Source organism: Pinus tabuliformis, chromosome 7 (assembly GCF_031772625.1).
Source record: "Pinus tabuliformis cultivar Carrire ecotype Pingquan chromosome 7, CPIR1, whole genome shotgun sequence".
In the NCBI taxonomy this organism is placed as follows: Eukaryota; Viridiplantae; Streptophyta; class Pinopsida; order Pinales; family Pinaceae; genus Pinus; species Pinus tabuliformis.
In genome coordinates, this window is record NC_142293.1 from 1,417,653,632 (window position 1) to 1,417,671,724 (window position 18,093).

At 38.5% G+C, this 18,093-nt stretch overlaps 2 pseudogenes; both read left to right on the plus strand.

Annotated features, from left to right (window-relative positions):
* Positions 1–952: 952 nt before the first annotated feature.
* Positions 953–10,992, plus strand: LOC149252976 (C2 and GRAM domain-containing protein At1g03370-like; annotated as a pseudogene).
* Positions 10,993–11,349: 357 nt separating this feature from the next.
* Positions 11,350–18,093, plus strand: part of LOC149252977 (magnesium-chelatase subunit ChlH, chloroplastic-like) — a 49,179-nt pseudogene continuing 42,435 nt past the window's right edge.

Genomic DNA, 18,093 nt, shown 5'->3' on the forward strand with positions numbered 1-18,093 from the left:
TTCTTAGAAAAAGCACACCCATAATTCTCAGACAATTCAGGGTCTTCGGGGAATCTATACCTATGGTCCCGAATTTCCAACCTTGGCATTTGGTTTAACATCCAGTTTGATTATTTAGTTACTCTTTCCAATCCAACTTCAACAATCAGTTCCTAATCCCTTTGACCACACAATGAGATATATTGCAGACGTAAACCAACATCTTTCCCTGAATATGTCTCTAAATCTCCACCTTGATGTCTAATTGTTCTAGCTTTAGTTTCAGTAAAATAATTATCTAATGTCGTGGATTTCAGATTGCATCTCTTCCCAAGAACATCAGCAATTGAATGAACATTATCATCAATAGTATCTTCACTAGGAACTTGATCTTGATGCGTGTCGCTATATTGTCCAGGAGTTAAGGCAGAAAACATTTCCGAGTTCACTTTACTGGTTGACGTCTCTGTATCCACTCTTTTAATGTTTTTTTTGGCTTAAAAACTAGATTCTGAATTGGAAGAGTTTGTATTATTAGTCACTGAACTTAGAGTATTTTCATCATGTCTTATATCATTCTTCAAATTGATAGGCTACTGAATTAGGGATGGCAGAATTTCTAGGTTTTCCTATCCATGCATTCTATACCCCTTTAAGGAAAAAACTAAGATAATTTGCACTTGCAACAATTTGACTGAGGCTATCATTCACCCATGATTTGATTTGACTTCTGAACTTGAAATAGAGTTTATTGTAAGCGGGTAGACTCAAGAATGTATTCAATTACCTAGTCACCTACTTCTTTACCAGAACTCAAAAATTAACACTTAGTGATGTTTCCGATTCAGGGGATATTCTTCTCATCGTATTTCTATATGGTAGAGAGAATTACAACAAATTTCTTCATCAAGAGTTTGGGTTGACCAGATATGTTAATGCAGAAAGCCTTAGCGCAAGGGAATCAACGGAACCAATGGAAACACTAGCAAGAATTTCCAACAGTTCACCATCCTCTGGATCTGGAGCGTTAGAAGAAGCATCATCTGTACAAGAAGATAAAATGAATACCCCATCCCTCGCAGGCAGATTCTTTGCAATGTTCACGAACAAAAATACAAAAACTACCAACAAAATTACATAAACTACCGAAACTACCAACCAGATTGAAAGGGCTGAGTCAGAATCGTTAGAAAATTACCATGATTGTGAAGATAATTCAGAGGAAGAACAATCAGATGGGTTTTTTGAAGAAGGCTTTGATAGCACAGATTCAGGCAAACAGGAAATTCCTAGCCCTCTGCCAGGAGGAATTCTTTTAGACCAAACCTATGCTACTAGTCCTAGAAATCTAAATGCCATTCTCTTTGGGCCCAACAGTGATTTCAAGCATGAGTTAGCACAACTAGAGGGGAAAACTGACCTTGTTGAAGGACCTTGGAGAAAAGCAATGGGGGAACCCATGAAAAGAGTGGTCACATACACCAAAGCTGCAACTAAACTAGTGAAGGTCGTCAAAGCTACAGAAGAACAAACTTATCTCATAGCAGATAGGAAGGTTTTTGTAGTATTAGCAAGTATAAGTACACCATATGTTCCATATGGAAGTTCATTTAGGTGTGAATTGCTTTTCTGCATCACACCAGGGCCAGAAGTACCAACCGAAGAGGAATCCTCCCATCTTTCTGTTTCTTGGAGAATGAAATTTTATTCAAAGTACAATGATGAAAAGCATGATTGAAGGTGGGGTGAGACAAGGACTGAAGGACAATTACCAATAATTTTCCAAGTTGCTTTCTCAGTATGCTACACCACTAGATGTTTCATCCTTGGCCTCTGAGCAAGAACAACAAAGGTTAGATTTGCAGATGGATCCCCAATCAGAATGGAAGCTTATTGTTAGTTACATTGGGGTTTTTACCTTGGTATCTACATTATTTTCTTTGGCATATCTCCTTTTTCACATCTTCCTGGCCAATCCCAGTGTGATGCAGGGCTTGGAATTTGGTGGGCTAGATTTACCTGATTCTTTGGGAGAAGTTATTACATGTGGGTTACTTGTTCTCCAAGTGGAGCATATTTTCAAGATGATTTCACATTTCATGCATATATGGTTCCAAAAGGGTAAGACAATGTTATTCGTGCTCTGAGCCATTTCAGTTCCTAGAGCTCTTATTTAGATAAAAGTAAGATTGGCAATTGTTAAAAAACATTTTGGTTTCTCAAACTTATTCATGGCTTGATTACAGTTGGTGATCATGGAATTAAAGCACAGGGAGATGGATGGCTACTGACAGTCACCCTAATTGAAGGAAAGAATTTCTTTGCTGTAGATGCTATTGGTTATTCAGATCCATATGTGGTATTTACTTGTAATGGGAAACCCTGAACAAGTTCAATCAAACTATAGACACTGGATCCTCAATGGCATGGTAAAATGTCATAAAACTATCCAGATATTTTGTGCTTGAGATTCTATGCTTCTCCATGCTTCTGTTCATGATTTCCATTCTGACTTTCATTCTCCAAATAATTCTGCAGAAATATTCGAATATGATGTGACAAAAGAGCCTCCTTCTATGATGGATGTAGAAGTCTTTGACTTTGAAGGGCCTTTTGCTGAGGCTACATCTCTAGGGTATGCTGAGATCAATTTTCTGAAATTTACTTCACAGGAACTGGCTGATTTGTGGATCCCACTTCAGGGAAGACTGGCACAAGCTTGCCAATCGAAGTTGCACCTTAGGATATTTCTGACAAATACAAAGGGTCCTGATGTGGTTACTCAGTACATAACAAAGATGGAAAAGGAAGTTGGAAAAAAGGTATTCATCTTTCGATATTAAATCTCAAGTAGATACTTGTCTTTTCCTTGGCATACATATAGTTCAATGGATTTCTCTATTTTTCTGGACATCATGAGAATGAGAAATAATTCTATGCATATTACCCGGTGCTCACCTTAGATAAATTCAACATTCCAAAAGCTATTTTCACTTCCAAGTGAGGAGTTTTTGATTAATTATTTTTCTTTCTACTTGAAACGTAAAATGCCTCTTCAACTATCTATACTCAGTAGTTAATCGGAATTACCTAAGTGTGCGGTATCTTCAACAAAAAGCGTTATGATCTTCGCGTACTCACTTAACATTAATTGCATTCAGATAACAATGCATATTAAGTAAAGTCACGCATCAATACATCATTATTTTATAAAACCATCATTCATCACAACATATATCACATTCATACATAACAGAAGTAAAGGGACTAAACACAGGAATTTCTATAACAATCTTCTTTATTGATATTCAGCAAAGGTTTACAGACCCAAAACTTCCTTGCGCACTCAGCTGTAGGGGTCCGCACACTCAGCTGCGGACACTACTCTAGGCCTCTGCACACTCAGTTGCAGAGCCTTTCCCTCCTCTAAGACTTCTACCTCTGCGCTAGACTTCTTCGCTCATACCTATAGACTTACTTTCTTTTCTTAGACTTTTTAAGACACACTTATTTATACAATCCCGTGGTCTGATGACCATGGGTAGATCTTCAAAAGATCACTCTAGTTACATAAAAGAAGGGTAAAACCCTTTTTGACTCATAACTAGCTACACGCTTTGCGGCCACAATTTGTGGAGACTTTGCATATTTTTACATCAAAACTTGGGCTTTTGCCCCAAAATTGACCCAAGCGACCCCATCCCAATAGGCCCCCAACATAAATATCATGACTTGCCCTCGAGTCACTCAGTTGGCACAAAGATATTGCTGCGAAGATCCCCCAACTCCACCTACACCACTGCTACTTCAGCCGCGCTTTGTGTGGCTACATGCTTCACCTATTTGACCAGCTATTCTGTGGCTGGTCCTTCGTTATCTTGCTTGATCTTCTGTTGTGCAGGCTGCAGGTTCGCCAAATTTCCTATATGTTGGTGGAGACTTGGTAGGATTCTTGCAACCAAGGATCCAACAGCGCCTTAAGGACTGCCTCTTTTTTCTGTGCTTCTTCCACTTGTGTAAGTAGTTGCTTCCCCTCCTACAACTTGGCGAGGCACTGCACTGTAGCCACTGAGCGCGTTGTCACCCGCACTTTGTCGTAATACTGCTGAAGCTCGCGGGTCTCTATTTTTAATCTCTGTAGATTGGGATCCCCCTACATGGTCGTCACTACTTCCATGGCCTGCTCAAAAAACGTTGTGCAGTCCATAACTGCAGCATCCACAGTGGTTATTGCATCCTTAACAGTAGCTTCGCACTATTCCCTAACTTCTAGCGGGGTCGAAGGCTATGACTTGAGCACCAGTTCTGTGATTTTCAGGTTGAGTTCGAACTAAACTCAGGTCACCTTTGTCTTAGTATCACAGACACCAGCTGCAAGTTCCCTGATCTTGGCCTCAAGCAGCGCCTCCTCAAGTATGTGCAACTCTGGCACTGTCCTGCAAGCCTCTGCAACCGCGACCACCAGTTGGGTGCTCTGCGCCTGGATCGTCTCTTTTGCCTTTAGGGCCTCCATCTTTTGGTGAACATTTGCTCATTTTTCACCCATATTCACTTATTAGGCTGAGAGCACGTTGCTCCCGTGCTTGTAACTCTGTTGTCACACCTGTCTATAGCGTGTGAAGATACTCATTCTGGAGCGCTATTAGGTTGAGGCTGATGTTCTTCAGAGTACTCATGATTACCTTATCATCGGCCGATTCCATGCTCAAGGACCCTTCTAGTAGTGCAGCTGCTTGGATATCCACTGACCTGACCATCTCGACAGGCTGACTGGTACCTGGTGCCAGATTCGTCTGCGTGGCACTCACCTGCGCTGTGCCCACCTAGATCCAGCTGATGTGGATCTGCAGTTTTTCTAGATCCTTATGAAGAGTGCCTAGTGACTGCAGGTGCTTTTGTTCGAACTGTTGCAATAGTTCCGCTTTGTTGTTGCATGCTTTATCTCCGATCTTCATGAATTTAGGCTCCGCTTCAGTACCAATGTTTACCTTCCTAGTCTTTAGCGGCATGGTATATCTGGGTTCTCTATCTGCGGACCTTCAACCTCGCGGTGGCCTTATGCTTCTAGAATATTGATATTCCTTGGATCCTCATCCTCCGCTTTAGCAGTCATATTATAGAATTCCAATGCATGGCACAACTGGGTTCTCCAATCTAGTTGACCCAATCCCAAAGGTTCTTGTGGGATTTAGAAGATCACTATCTTAACCTCCTGTAGCGCCTCATCAATGCTTTCATACCTGTCTTCAACGCTGAATGTTCTCACAAACCCTTCTCTTAAGAAATTCCACTCTGCGGTGCCGTGGCAGAGCTTCGTTTCCAAGTACCAATTCATAGGGATTATGTCCAGAGTGTGACAGAATAAATGCACCCATTTGGGTTGCATCTCTATTCCATATACCTTAGTCCATTTGGAAAAATGATTGCACGGATCATTCCTCCCATCATACTTCTCAGTTACTCGTACTTTAGGATGACCAAATTGCGTTCTCATCATCCTTTTGTAATCATGCCACTCATCAAAGCTGTCTTTGTGCATACCCTACCACCGAGCGGGCGTAGAGCGTAATGCCCAGTCCAATGCCTCAAAGCGGTAATCCTGTGGAACTTCTCTTTCAAAATCATCCAAAAATTTATCTATGTTCGTTAAGCCATCGTAATAAGGTAAATTTCTTACCTCTGACGACACACATCACAGCGATTTGGTCATCATGTTGCAGCATAGTGTGGATGCTTTGTGCAGCCTGTTTTTCCAATGTTCCAACTCTTCGTCTGAATCCGAGGTACAGGAACTTTTGCAGTCCCATGCAATTCGTCCATCAGCTGTTGGATTAACCCAGTCTTGGTCTCGCACTGTTATTTTATTAATCTCATCCAAATCATCATCACTCTCCTCATAGTCACTGACCAGTTTAGTATAGCATGGTCTTTCTGCAAGGTCCAATGGTACTACAACACGGAGCGATTTCGTTTCAAATGACATTGTCTACTTCTTCAAATTCATGACCCCATTCATGTCGATAGCCCAATCAATTCCCAGGAGTGTGGGGCATGGATTTCTATCATCAACAACTTTTATTACTTCAAAATCAGCGAGTGTGCTCGCACCTTCTATATCTACGGTAACTCTTTGCAATCGTCCCATAGGGATAATCTTCTGCTGGTTCGCCATCCTTAGTTGAATTGGAGACCACTGCAATGCAGGTCTCCCCATTCTCTCCTAGGTTTGTTTAAGCAATACGTTTGCGTCAGAACCTAAATCAAAAATAACCTGGTCCATCTCATAGTCTCCTATTTGTGTGGTAAGCCTCATCTCGCACCCTATTCTTGCCTTATGCTTACCGATATTTCTGACTACGCGGGGTCCATCAGAAGTATTATCCTTACTGGCACATTTGTTTATCAACTCCTATAGCCCTTTCATAGCCTTTCTATCACGCAGTAGTTTCATACAAGTCTCCAAGAAGGTGGTAAGCACAGAGGGGTCAACCTCTACAGGCAGTTTGTCCTGACTTCCTGAGGTAGAGGCCTCAGCGAAGCTTTTCTTTGCTTCCATGAACGTTTCCTTCGCATGCTCTAGATCAAACCCAACCTCCTTTTCTGGAGCCTTACAGACCCATCCACCTTCTTCAGGCTTCTTTCCCTTATCGTCACCAATCGCAATCCCGCTTCACAGTACGATATTCACAATTGGGTCCTCTTTGCGGGGCTCGACTCTCATCATCTGTAAGTTCTAGGTAGGATGCTAAATTTGCGTCTTCCTCTCCTGCATCTTGGCCATCAGCACAGTACATTCTTCGATTGTGTGGTCAAACTAAGTTCAGTATTGACATGACGGGTGCTTGATTCATACACTCCCGCACGTAGTGTCCTGGCATTCCACAATTGTAACAAATGACCTACCCCTGACCCCTACCAGGTCCTCCTCCTCCTTGGCCTCGTCCATGCCCTTGATATCCTCTATGCGTTCCCCCAGCACCTAGATTCAAAGGCCGAGATTTTGCTTCCATTTGATATGTAGGCATCCTCTCCATCATTAATTCATAGCTTCGACAGTGGTGCTCGTCATGGCCCACCAATTTGCAGAACTCACAGAATAATTGTTGTGGCGTCTGTACAAACTTTTGTAGCAAATGGCAATTGTCTATTACATGTTTTCCGACTACTTGACAAATAGTGCACCACAGTGCAAGCCCCGCACTTGGCCCTGCTGGAGCTTCCTACCTTATGGGCATAGGCCCCTCTCTTGTGATGTAATTCACGAAGACAAGGAAGTGATATTTATCATGCCCCTAGTTTTTACACTTGAGACACTAAACATCTTCGCACACCTCCGGCCAAGCTACTTTTTCCTTTTTCAAGCTCTGCAACTCTACATGAATTTGTTGATCTCCCAAAGAAGCATCCTGGATAGGTGTCTCATGCAAGCTCATCAAGATTTACAGGGATTCCCCCTGAGTTCCTATATTTTGTTGTGATAAAGCAATCCTTAAGAGGGGCAGGAACGCAACTATAAACTAATCGTGGTGTTGGCTATCTGTGAGATTCATATTAGCTATGAGGATCTCACACTTTAGTCTTTGATCTAGCTCCCATGGCATTTCACCGAGCCTCATCATGATTTCCTTAAATCCAATTACTGATTGCGAGGCAGATTTAGGCTTACCGAATTCCTTGTTCAAAGCAGTCTGAGTATCTACCAATGACGCCAATGGATTATTAGTGTAATACTTAACATACCATGTCAGTGCGTGATCCTGCAGAGTAGTGACTAACTGCGCCTTCTTTATATTATCATCTGTAATTTGTTGTGCCATCCACACAGCCTTCGTAACAAACCAAAACTGATCCGGGTCCTCACTTTCTAAGCCCTTTAAAACTAACAACTTCATTGTATTCAACATGTTAATCAGCGGCGGTGGTGGTGGCAGTGTGGGTGAAGGTGTATGTTGTGGAGGTGAAGGTGGAGGTGGTGTGGATGGATGAGGTATCCACGGAAAACCCTGCCTTATCAACTAGACAATGCTCTGCAGTGAAGCCTGTGTTGCTCCCTCGTCGTCACTTGAAGGAGGTCCAATCAATGGACTATATTCAGGACATGTTTTTCCTTGATTTCTAAAGCTTCGTCCACTTCGCGTAGATCCAAACATCAAGGTAATGGCATAACCTGCTTTTCACACAAGAGCATCTTAATCCAAGTATTCAAAGATCTCAAATACTTACCTCGTGGTCCCTTGAAGAAGTGTCGCTCTGCTTCGTTGTAACTGACTGAGGTATCAACCACGAACTTTGTAACAAATCCTCTGATGACTCGATCAAGCCAGTGATCAACTGTGTGTGTGATCTTATCTTCAGAAGCTTCCAACCTCTGCACGAGCTCTGGGATCCACACTATCAAACCGTCAAGCCTCCACCTTTCGTGGTCGTCTTCCAATGTAGCGATCCACTCGTATAGTTTGATCAGGAAGGTGGAGAAGAAGATTTCGTGTATTTCTCTGTATAAATATCTGTCCAACCACTATTCTTTTATCAGGTGCAGATTCCTGTTTTATTGCACCACGAATTCATGGATCTTTCTATCCAACCACTTCTCAATTTCCTTCTTGGTCAGATTTTAGTGATGCGACATCACACATCTCTTTATGCAGACCCTGATCTTGGGAACGAAACCATTTGTTGGCTGAGGGGGTCCTGAACCAGGTTCAGAGTGAGTTGTGCCAAACAAATCCCTACACTGCTAGCCCTTTTGACATCAATCCACGGTGCGCGGGTTGAAGTCTCACCCGAAGCAGTATGGGGGGACGCTAGAACCATGTTTCCACACCCAGACATCAGTGTGATGTCCTCTTGGCAACCTAGATTTGCCTTCGCACATACCTCTATTCTCTTGTGTCCTATTGTTGTAACTTCCTCCAATCAGCCTCTAGACCTTCACGAAGGTCTATGATTGGCTTTTGCAGACCCCAAATAGGTCAATTAGCTACTTACACGTGCTTTAGATTACCCTTATATCAGTAGTTACTCAGAATTACCTAAGTGTGTGATAACTTCAACAAAAAGAGTTATGATCTTCGTGTAATCACTTAACATTAATTGTGTTCAGATAACAATAGAAATTAAGTAAATTTGTGCATAAATATATCATTATTTTCTAAAACCATCATTCGTCACAGCATATAGCAAATTCATACATAACAGAAATAAGGGGACTAAACACGAGAATTTTTGTAACAATCTTCTTTATTGATATTCCACAAAAGTTTATAGACCCAAAACATCCCTGTGCACTTAGTTGCAGGGACCTGTGCACTAAGCTGTAGACGCTACTCTAGGCCTATGCGCACTCAACTGTAGAGCCTTTCCCTCCTCTTAGACGTCTAACTCTACGCTAGACTTCTTCGCTCGTATCCATAGACTTACTTTCTTTTCTTAGACTCTCTAAGACACACCTATTTATACAGTCCCATGGTCCGCGGACCATGGGTAAATCTTCAAAAGCTGACTCCAGTACATAAAAGAAGGGTAAAACCCTTTTTGACTCTTAACTAGCTACGTGCTCCATAACCACAATTTGTGGAGACTTTACATCTTTTTACATCAAAACTTGTGCTTTTGCCCCAAAAATGATCCAGGGGACCCCATCCCAACACTCACTTAGATACATTTGCATGAGTTGTTGCAAATAATAGACCAAAACATGGGTCTCAAGTGAATTTATGTTTTCCAGGGTCACTTATTCTTATCTGCAAGGATGCTAGGTTTCTATGCAAATCTCTTTGGACATAAAACCAAATTTTCCTTCCTGTGGGAAGATATAGAGGAAATAGTGGAGTTTCCTCCTTCCTTAGCATCAATGGGTAGTCCATCTCTAGTCATCTTCCTTCGCAGAGGCATAGGCCTTGATGCTAGCCATGGTGCAAAGTACACAGATGACAAAGGAAGACTCAAGTTCCATTTTCAGTCCTTTGTTTCCTACAATGTTGCATGCAGGTACACATTGAGTTATTTTCTCATCGTAGAAACCATACATTGTCCTCTGTCACTTGTAAAAATGGCAGAAGTAATATTGGATCAATGAAAGAGGATTGATTTGCATGAATTCCAATAAAGAAAATTGAAAATAAAGAGTGGATGTGCATGAATTTGAGACAAGCTAGTTTGGTATTTTGAACAAAGCTTGAAATATCTTCTTGTCTGATTCCTAAGAAACTACAATTTATATGTCAAACAGGACAATCATGGCACTATGGAGGAATAGGGCACTGAGTCTTGAGAAGAAGATGAAAATAGTAGAGGATGAAGAACTGACAGATTCAGGGGATCTCCAAAATGAAGATTCTGGATATTTTTTGGGTGTTGAGGAAGCGAGCATGACCAAGGTCCATTCACAAACATTACCATTCAGTGTAAGTATCTCAATTCATGAGGCATTACCCTGTTCTGCATTCCTGTGAAGTTATCGTTCTGATATTTAGGTTGTTTCAGACAAAGTTCAAATTGTTGTGTTGATGGTTTGTTTTGGTAAGATCATGCTACATCATTGATATAATAAACAATGAAATTCAATAGCCTGTGGAAAGAGGCTCTTACTAATTTAGTATTACTTGTTGCTCAGAAAGACATCCCTACTAATATTGTTTTTGCAATTCCTAATGACAGGTTGAGTCACTCATGGAGTTATATGACGAGGGTCGCTTAGACAAAGAGATAATGGAGAAATCTGGTTGTCTGAACTACAAAACCACAACATGGGAAATTTACAAACAAAAATTATACCAAAGACAGATCTGGTACAAGTTCAATAGAAATGTTTCTAGGTTTGGTGTAGAGATCACAAGTATCCAGAAAAAGTCAAAGCTTGATAATGGAAATGGCTGGATTATTGACGAAGTTCTTACCCTTCATGGTGTGCCTTTTGGAGACCATTTTCAGGTGCTTCCTCATCTCTTTGATTGCACCCATTCCAAGATCCTTCAAGACAATAATCATTACCAGGTAAATAATTGGATTTGAAAGCCTCTACTTGCAAGTCTTTCCAATTATCATTTTCTTTTCTACTAGAGCACTTGAATGAATCAAGGGACCTAGAAGACAATTCAACCTTACAATCAAGAAAAAATCCTGAGATATCACATATCTTAGTGCCAATATTATGAGAGGACATAACCTCTTCATCACCAGTAGGATGGATAGCTTGAGAGTTATTTTTGAATTTAATGTACCTTCCTTTTGGTGAAGATCTCAAGAGATATCTCTCTTTGCAAAGGTGTCACTAGCTGAAGTGTGATCATAGTTAGTCAAGGCCATTTTCTATCTTTGAGGATCCAAAATAGTAATCCTGCCTTCTAAGGCATCAGATACCTGGTAACCATGCTCAGTATGTATCAGTTGGGCCAATCCAAAAGTCCTTTCTTTCAAATGTTTAAAATAAATAAGAAGTCATCAGGCTTTGAGTAAAGCATGCTTAAGCTTGTTAGGACCCTACCCAAAGTCCTCAAGTATTTTCCAAGCAACAAGGCTCAATATGCTAGAGCCTATATCATGAGTTTGTAGTTTTGGTTAGGTGGATCCCTAGAGAATATTGAAAACTTCTTTAAGATGATTTTTGGGTTGTATGTGCCTGCTCTCAATAAAACACAATTGGAGTTTGTTGATCTAGTCGTCTATTTGGACACAGGAATATGGCACCCTTTGGCTCCTTGCATGTATGATGATGTTAAAGAGTATTTGAATTGGTATGACACTAGAAAGGATGCAAATGAGAAACTCAAAAACCTAAATGCACCAGTCATTGGTATCACCTTGCAATGAAGCCACATTATTATTGGTGATGATAGTCACTATGTGGCTGTTGTGATGGAATTGGAAGCTAGAGGTGCAAAGGTTGTGCCAATATTTTTAGGTGGATTAGATTTTTCCACCCCTGTGGAGCATTTCTTGTATGATCCAATAACAAATAAATATATTGTAGATGTTTTGGTTTCCTTGACTGTGTTTACACTTGTGGGTGGACCTGCTAGACATGATCATCCTCGTGCTATACAAGCTTTGTCCAAGCTTGATGTTCCCTACATTGTGGCCTTGCCACTAGTGTTCCAGACTACAAAGGAATGGATTATCAACACTTTGGGATTGCATCCAATTCAGGTTCCATGGCAGGTTTCTCTTCCTAAGCTTGATGGTGGTTTGGAGCCAATTGTTTTCTCAAGCTATGATGCAAGATGGGTAGGTTTCATTGTTTTCTGAACATTGTTTCAACAAGTTCATCAATTAGATAATTTGTTAACAATATAATATGTCTAAAATTGTTAACCTTGTTGTGAAACTCAAATTATCATTACATTGATGTCAAAATACCAAAATAGGGGTCATGGTACCATACACATGTAGGATCAAAGTTTCTCTTGAGCCATTGCAGGGTTATTTTGAAGTGGCCGTAAAAAATTGTTTCTAACTTCTTTATATTGATGTGTAGGCAAGTCCCATGCACTTCATAAGTGTTTTGAACAACTTTGTACAAGGGATATCAAGTGGGCTCAGCTAAAGCAAATAACAAAGGTGATCATGTCAAAATGTCATTTCAATTTGTTTTGCATGTTACAACCTAATTGAGATAATTGAAGTTAGGTATAACGACAGTCTTCACTGATGCAATATATTATTACTTGCATGTTTGCAGGAGGACAAGAAAATAACTGTATATGTATTTAGCTTCCCACCTGACAAAGCCAATGTTGGCACTACAGCCTACCTCAATGTATTCTCTTCAATTTTCAGTGTATTACATGAACTAAAGACAAATGGATATAATGTAGAAGGTTTGCCAGATACTTCTGAAGCACTGATTGAAGACACAATTCATGGCAAAGAAGTTAAGTTCAACAAACCAAATCTTAATATTGCTTACAAAATGAATGTGAGAGAGTACCAACAACTCACACCTTATGCTAAGGATTTGGAAGAAAACTGGGGCAAACCTCCATGGAACCTTAATTATGATGGGGATATTGAAGACACAATTCATGGCAAAGAAGTTAAGTTAAACAACCCAAATCTTAATATTTCTTACAAAATGAATGTGAGAGAGTACCAACAACTCACACCTTATGCTAAGGCTTTGGAAGAAAATTGGGGCAAACCTCTAGGGAACCTTAATTATGATGGGGAGAACTTGATTGTATATGGAAAACAATTTGGCAATGTTTTCATTGGAGTGCAACCAACTTTCAGATATGAAGGTGATCCAATGAGGCTTATTTTCACAAAATCAGCAAGTCCACACCATGGATTTGTTGCTTATTACTCATTTTTGGATAAAATATTTAAGGTTGATGATGTCTTGCATTTTGAAACTCATGGATCCCTGGAATTTATGTCTGGCAAGCAAGTGGGTATGAGTGATATATGTTACCTAGAAAACTCTTTTACCTATATGGATCTGAAGAGGGTTCTTTGCCATTTTTTCTTGTGCACTATATTCAGAAGATATCACAAGAAGAAAAATATTGATATTGTAGAAATTGTTTGAGGACCTCATTGAGGTCTATTTTTCTGATGTCCTACTTGATTGATACCTTCTCATGATAGGAAGACTTTAAATATGAATTAATATGTTCCTGAAACAGATCAAATTCAAAGTTTATAGATATAAAAGATAAAAACAAATGTCAATGCCTTCATTTGATTGTTACTTGACTCTAGTGTGGGTAGGTTACAGGAAATGTGATTGGAAAAAGGATGGGGAGACAATGCAGAGCATGTCTTGGATATGATTCTTTCACTTCATGGTTATTTTGAGCAAGAAAATGTTTTAGGAATTCTAGATAAGACATCGATGGATAGGTAAACAATTTTTTTATAATTGCAATGTGCATTCCATGATATCCTCTCTTTATTGTTTGATTGTATTTTGAACATTTTTTTGATTTTGTTGTCTTTTAACTATGAAATTGAAAATACTTGGTATCATGTCCATTTAAACAACAACTAAAAATTGAATATGAAATTAGTATTACATGATATTGATTAAGATATTTTTATTTGTTTTGTGTTAAAAAAATTCCATGGCTATTACAAAAGTTTGCTTTCATGTTGTTATTTGGGCACATGTTATTTATGCACTTGGCCAAGTTCATGCGTTATATAATTAAATGTTGTTGCAAATAAAACGACAAGAATTAGACGTCACACCTCATATTATTTGTTTTCACAAGTTATCTACAACTTTAGCTTTTTAACATGTAACTTAGTTGGCATGATTGTGCCTAATATTTATCTAAGGGTTGAATATTAAGTTACTAAAGTGTTATTTTCTATGGTGACATTTCATTTTATTTGTTTATACAGGTCATCTGGCGACGTAGTGGCCACTATCGTCCAACTGAAGAAAACTTGTTCGAATTTCTTGCTTTTATGGAGAAAAATGGCTTTGATATTGTGGATGTGGAGGTATATGTCATGTAAATTATTTATAGCCTACTTTAGTTTATATTCTAGTAGTCATCGTATTTCATGTCTTACACTCTGCATTATACCTTCTTTTTTTTTCAGAAAAGGGACTCAGTATTGAAGGTAAGAAGTGGGAATTGAAGAAAGAGGAGAACAATAACATTGGAGTGACAAATGGAAAAAGAGAGAGAGAAAAGCACTGGTCTTATAGTGATACCCTTAGATCCAATATCTCACATAAGACACAGTTATAGAGACTAATGCTCAAGTCTTCGGAGTTGGTGAATTCACCTGCAATGCCTTGGCAACACGATGATAATGTTTTGAAGTGATGAAACAACATTTCATGTGTAAATTGTAGTCCAACCAATATTAAGTTGGAAACTCATATTGTAATACTTGAAATTTCATATAATATAATTTATGTTGTTGAAATGATTTATAGTTGCACTTGATATTGTTTAGTATTTTAATTAACATATATAACTTTGCATTTTCATATTATATGAACATGCACATTGTAATGCAATTTTTTTAATTTAATCGCAAAATCATACTAATTAATTTATGTTGATGAATAATGAACACATAAAATCAATGTAAAACTATTAAATTATTAGTTTATATTGATTAATGATGCACATAAATAACATGAATATACGACTAAATTGTGATTTATAATGATTATTAATGAAAGTAAATGAAATGAATATAAAATACTATATTAGTTGTTTATATAATGAATATGAAACTACCAAAAAACAATAAACGATTATTGCAAATGATAAATTTGTGATTACAAATGGCGACTAAATTTTGCATATATACGACTACTAATAGCTAATTAACAGTATCTTATAACATGACCAAAATTTAGTTATATTTCTTTGGTTATTGATTGGTTCCAAGTGAGGACTAAAATTTTCATATATATGACTATTAGTAGCTAGCTTACAATATTTTATAACATGACCAACATTTTCATCATATTTCTTTAGTCATTAATTGATTTTCATGGGTGATCATATAGTGATATATTTTGTTGTATATTTGGCCAAAAATTGTGACAATTAATAACTAAATCAATGACTAAATTAATGACCAAATTTATGACTAAATATACTATTAGATGATAAAATTGAGACAACAAATTAATGACTAAGCTAAAAATGATTAAAAGCTGGTCGCGTTATAAGATACTGTAAATTAGCCACTACTAGTCACCCACTGAAAAATGGTTGTTTATATGAAAATTTTACTAATTTTTTTAGTAACTTATTATCCATTTTGTAGTACTGATATTTCATATTACATACCCAATCCCACTGGAATGTTCCCCTTAAGTCCTGTGGAGTGGGAGCTTGACACCATCTATCTATGTGCCATACCCAAAGGCTTTACCTAGCATCTTAGGGTAGCCTTATGGAACTTTGAGGTAGGGATCAAACTCATGGCCCCTGGATATCATGGCCATGTGTTTATATTAAAATTTCAAGCCCATGTTCGTTTTGTGGTTTTTCATGAAATGGTAATTCAAGTGCACTTGTTTCTTCCTGAGTTCAAATGTCCTAAAAATGATGTAAATGTAGCCAATTTTTGTGCTATATTGTCATATGTATTGAGGCGAAGACACTGTTCTATGCAGGTTAGAAACAAAGCCCTGAACCTTCATAAAGTTCAATTTGTATAACTCTACATATAGAAAGATACTAAGCGAGGCAGAAAGGTGACATTTTTCCAAATATCTACCAAAAAATAATTGAAAAATTATATACTATGAATGCAAGTAAATTATCTCTCGACAAACAACCTTGAAGGAATTACAAGAACATTGCTATCTTGATTAAAGTCTTGTCCTATAAATTATTTACAAGCATGGACTAGTTGACCTTGAGAAAGGGAAGCCAACCTAAATCAACTACACTAAAACATGGTGTGGACTTTGAATGTAATAGGGATAGTCAGTAATAGATAAAAACCACAAAATTGTACATTAGGCATATTTCTGGAGGCCATGACATACTCCATATTTACAGGAAGAAAAGACTAGAAAAAGTAATGCATACCTCAAAGGATTTGTTGGTATTGTGAGGACTTGTGGCAGTATTAATGGCACCGAAGGTAGCATCCATTGAAGAAACTTTTTGATAATGAAATTCTCAAATATGAGGAAGCACAACAGAATTCCTGAAATCAAACTTACGACAACGTAGAATCCATCAATTCTGCTTAACTATCATTGTACAAAATATGTCAAAGTATGTTTTAGCACAAGTGTTTAGTATGAAAAACCCTCAAATCTCCAGGAATCATAGGATCTATAATTTTTAATGTACAAGTTTTATTGGTCTTGTGCCTTAGGTTTTCCTCCAATTGATAACCCTCCAATGTTCAAATTTTTAAGATGCCTTCAACTTTCCTCTCCTTTTTTTAACATCTGTTTTGCTATGGTCAAGGCTCTGGAGCATATTTTCCATTCCCTTAGGTCGAGTGAGGTGTGTAGGGCTCTTGTAATGGCTCTAGAAGCTGCAATGTTGGCCTTATGAGAATCTAAGCCTCTTATTTGGGTCTTCAGCTCAAACTCCTTTGTTATAATAAATGGTCTCCCAAACTCATCAAATTCCAACACCATATCTGCAAATCGTAATAGAATTCAACAAAGAGATTAAATCCTAAACATACAAGTGTGGGTAGAAAAAGACAATGGATTTTGAACAAGCGATCTGAAGTGTGTTGTTATGAAACCAGCTCAAGAAAAGATAGAAAAGATAGATCAACGCCTTAGAATTCAGCCTCTTCGAGGGGGCAACCTCCTTTACATTACATAAATGAACAATTCTTGGATGATTCAAATGACAAAACCTCCTTTCTATATATAGGAGTCTAAGGAGTCACAATATAATCCAGCCGACCTAACAATAATAATATAAAGCCACAAAAATAACAATAGAGGGATTCTATGGGGCACAGAAATAACAATATGGGGGTAATAGGGGCACAACAATATAAATAAGGGGTATAACTACAATAGTAATGGGGTAATCACTAGTATTATAGGGACCCAACATGCCCCTCTCCTTCAAAAAAGTGTTGTCCTCAACGCTTGAGTAGTTCTGGATACTTCTGCATAAAATTCTCATCCTCCCATGTGGAATCTTCAGCGGATAAGTTCTTCCACTTGATAAGATACTCTGAAATTGATCGATTTCGTAGCTGTCGAGTTCTTGTTTCTGTGACTGCTTCCGGTTCCAATATAATTTTTCCTTCCTCGTCAAGTTCTGGCAATATTGTTTGAACTGGGAGCTTGTCGCCTATAACCTTCTTTAAACATGAAACATGGAAAACTGGGTGCAATCGAGAAGCTGCAGGAAGCTCCAATTTGTATGCCATAGTACCAATCTTTTGCAACACCTTGTACGGACCATAATACTTTGGTGATAATTTATTATCCTTCTTAGCTTGCTTTAGGGACATTTGCTTATATGGTTGTAGCCGTAGGAATACCCAATCACCTACATCAAAACTTCTTTCACTGCGATGTTGATCTGCCTGTTGTTTCATTCTATTTTGTGCCAACACGAGGTTATCCTTTAAGAGTTGGAGGACTTGTTGTTGATGTTCGATGTGATGTTCCACTGCCTGAACCTTAGAATTTTCTCTTAAATA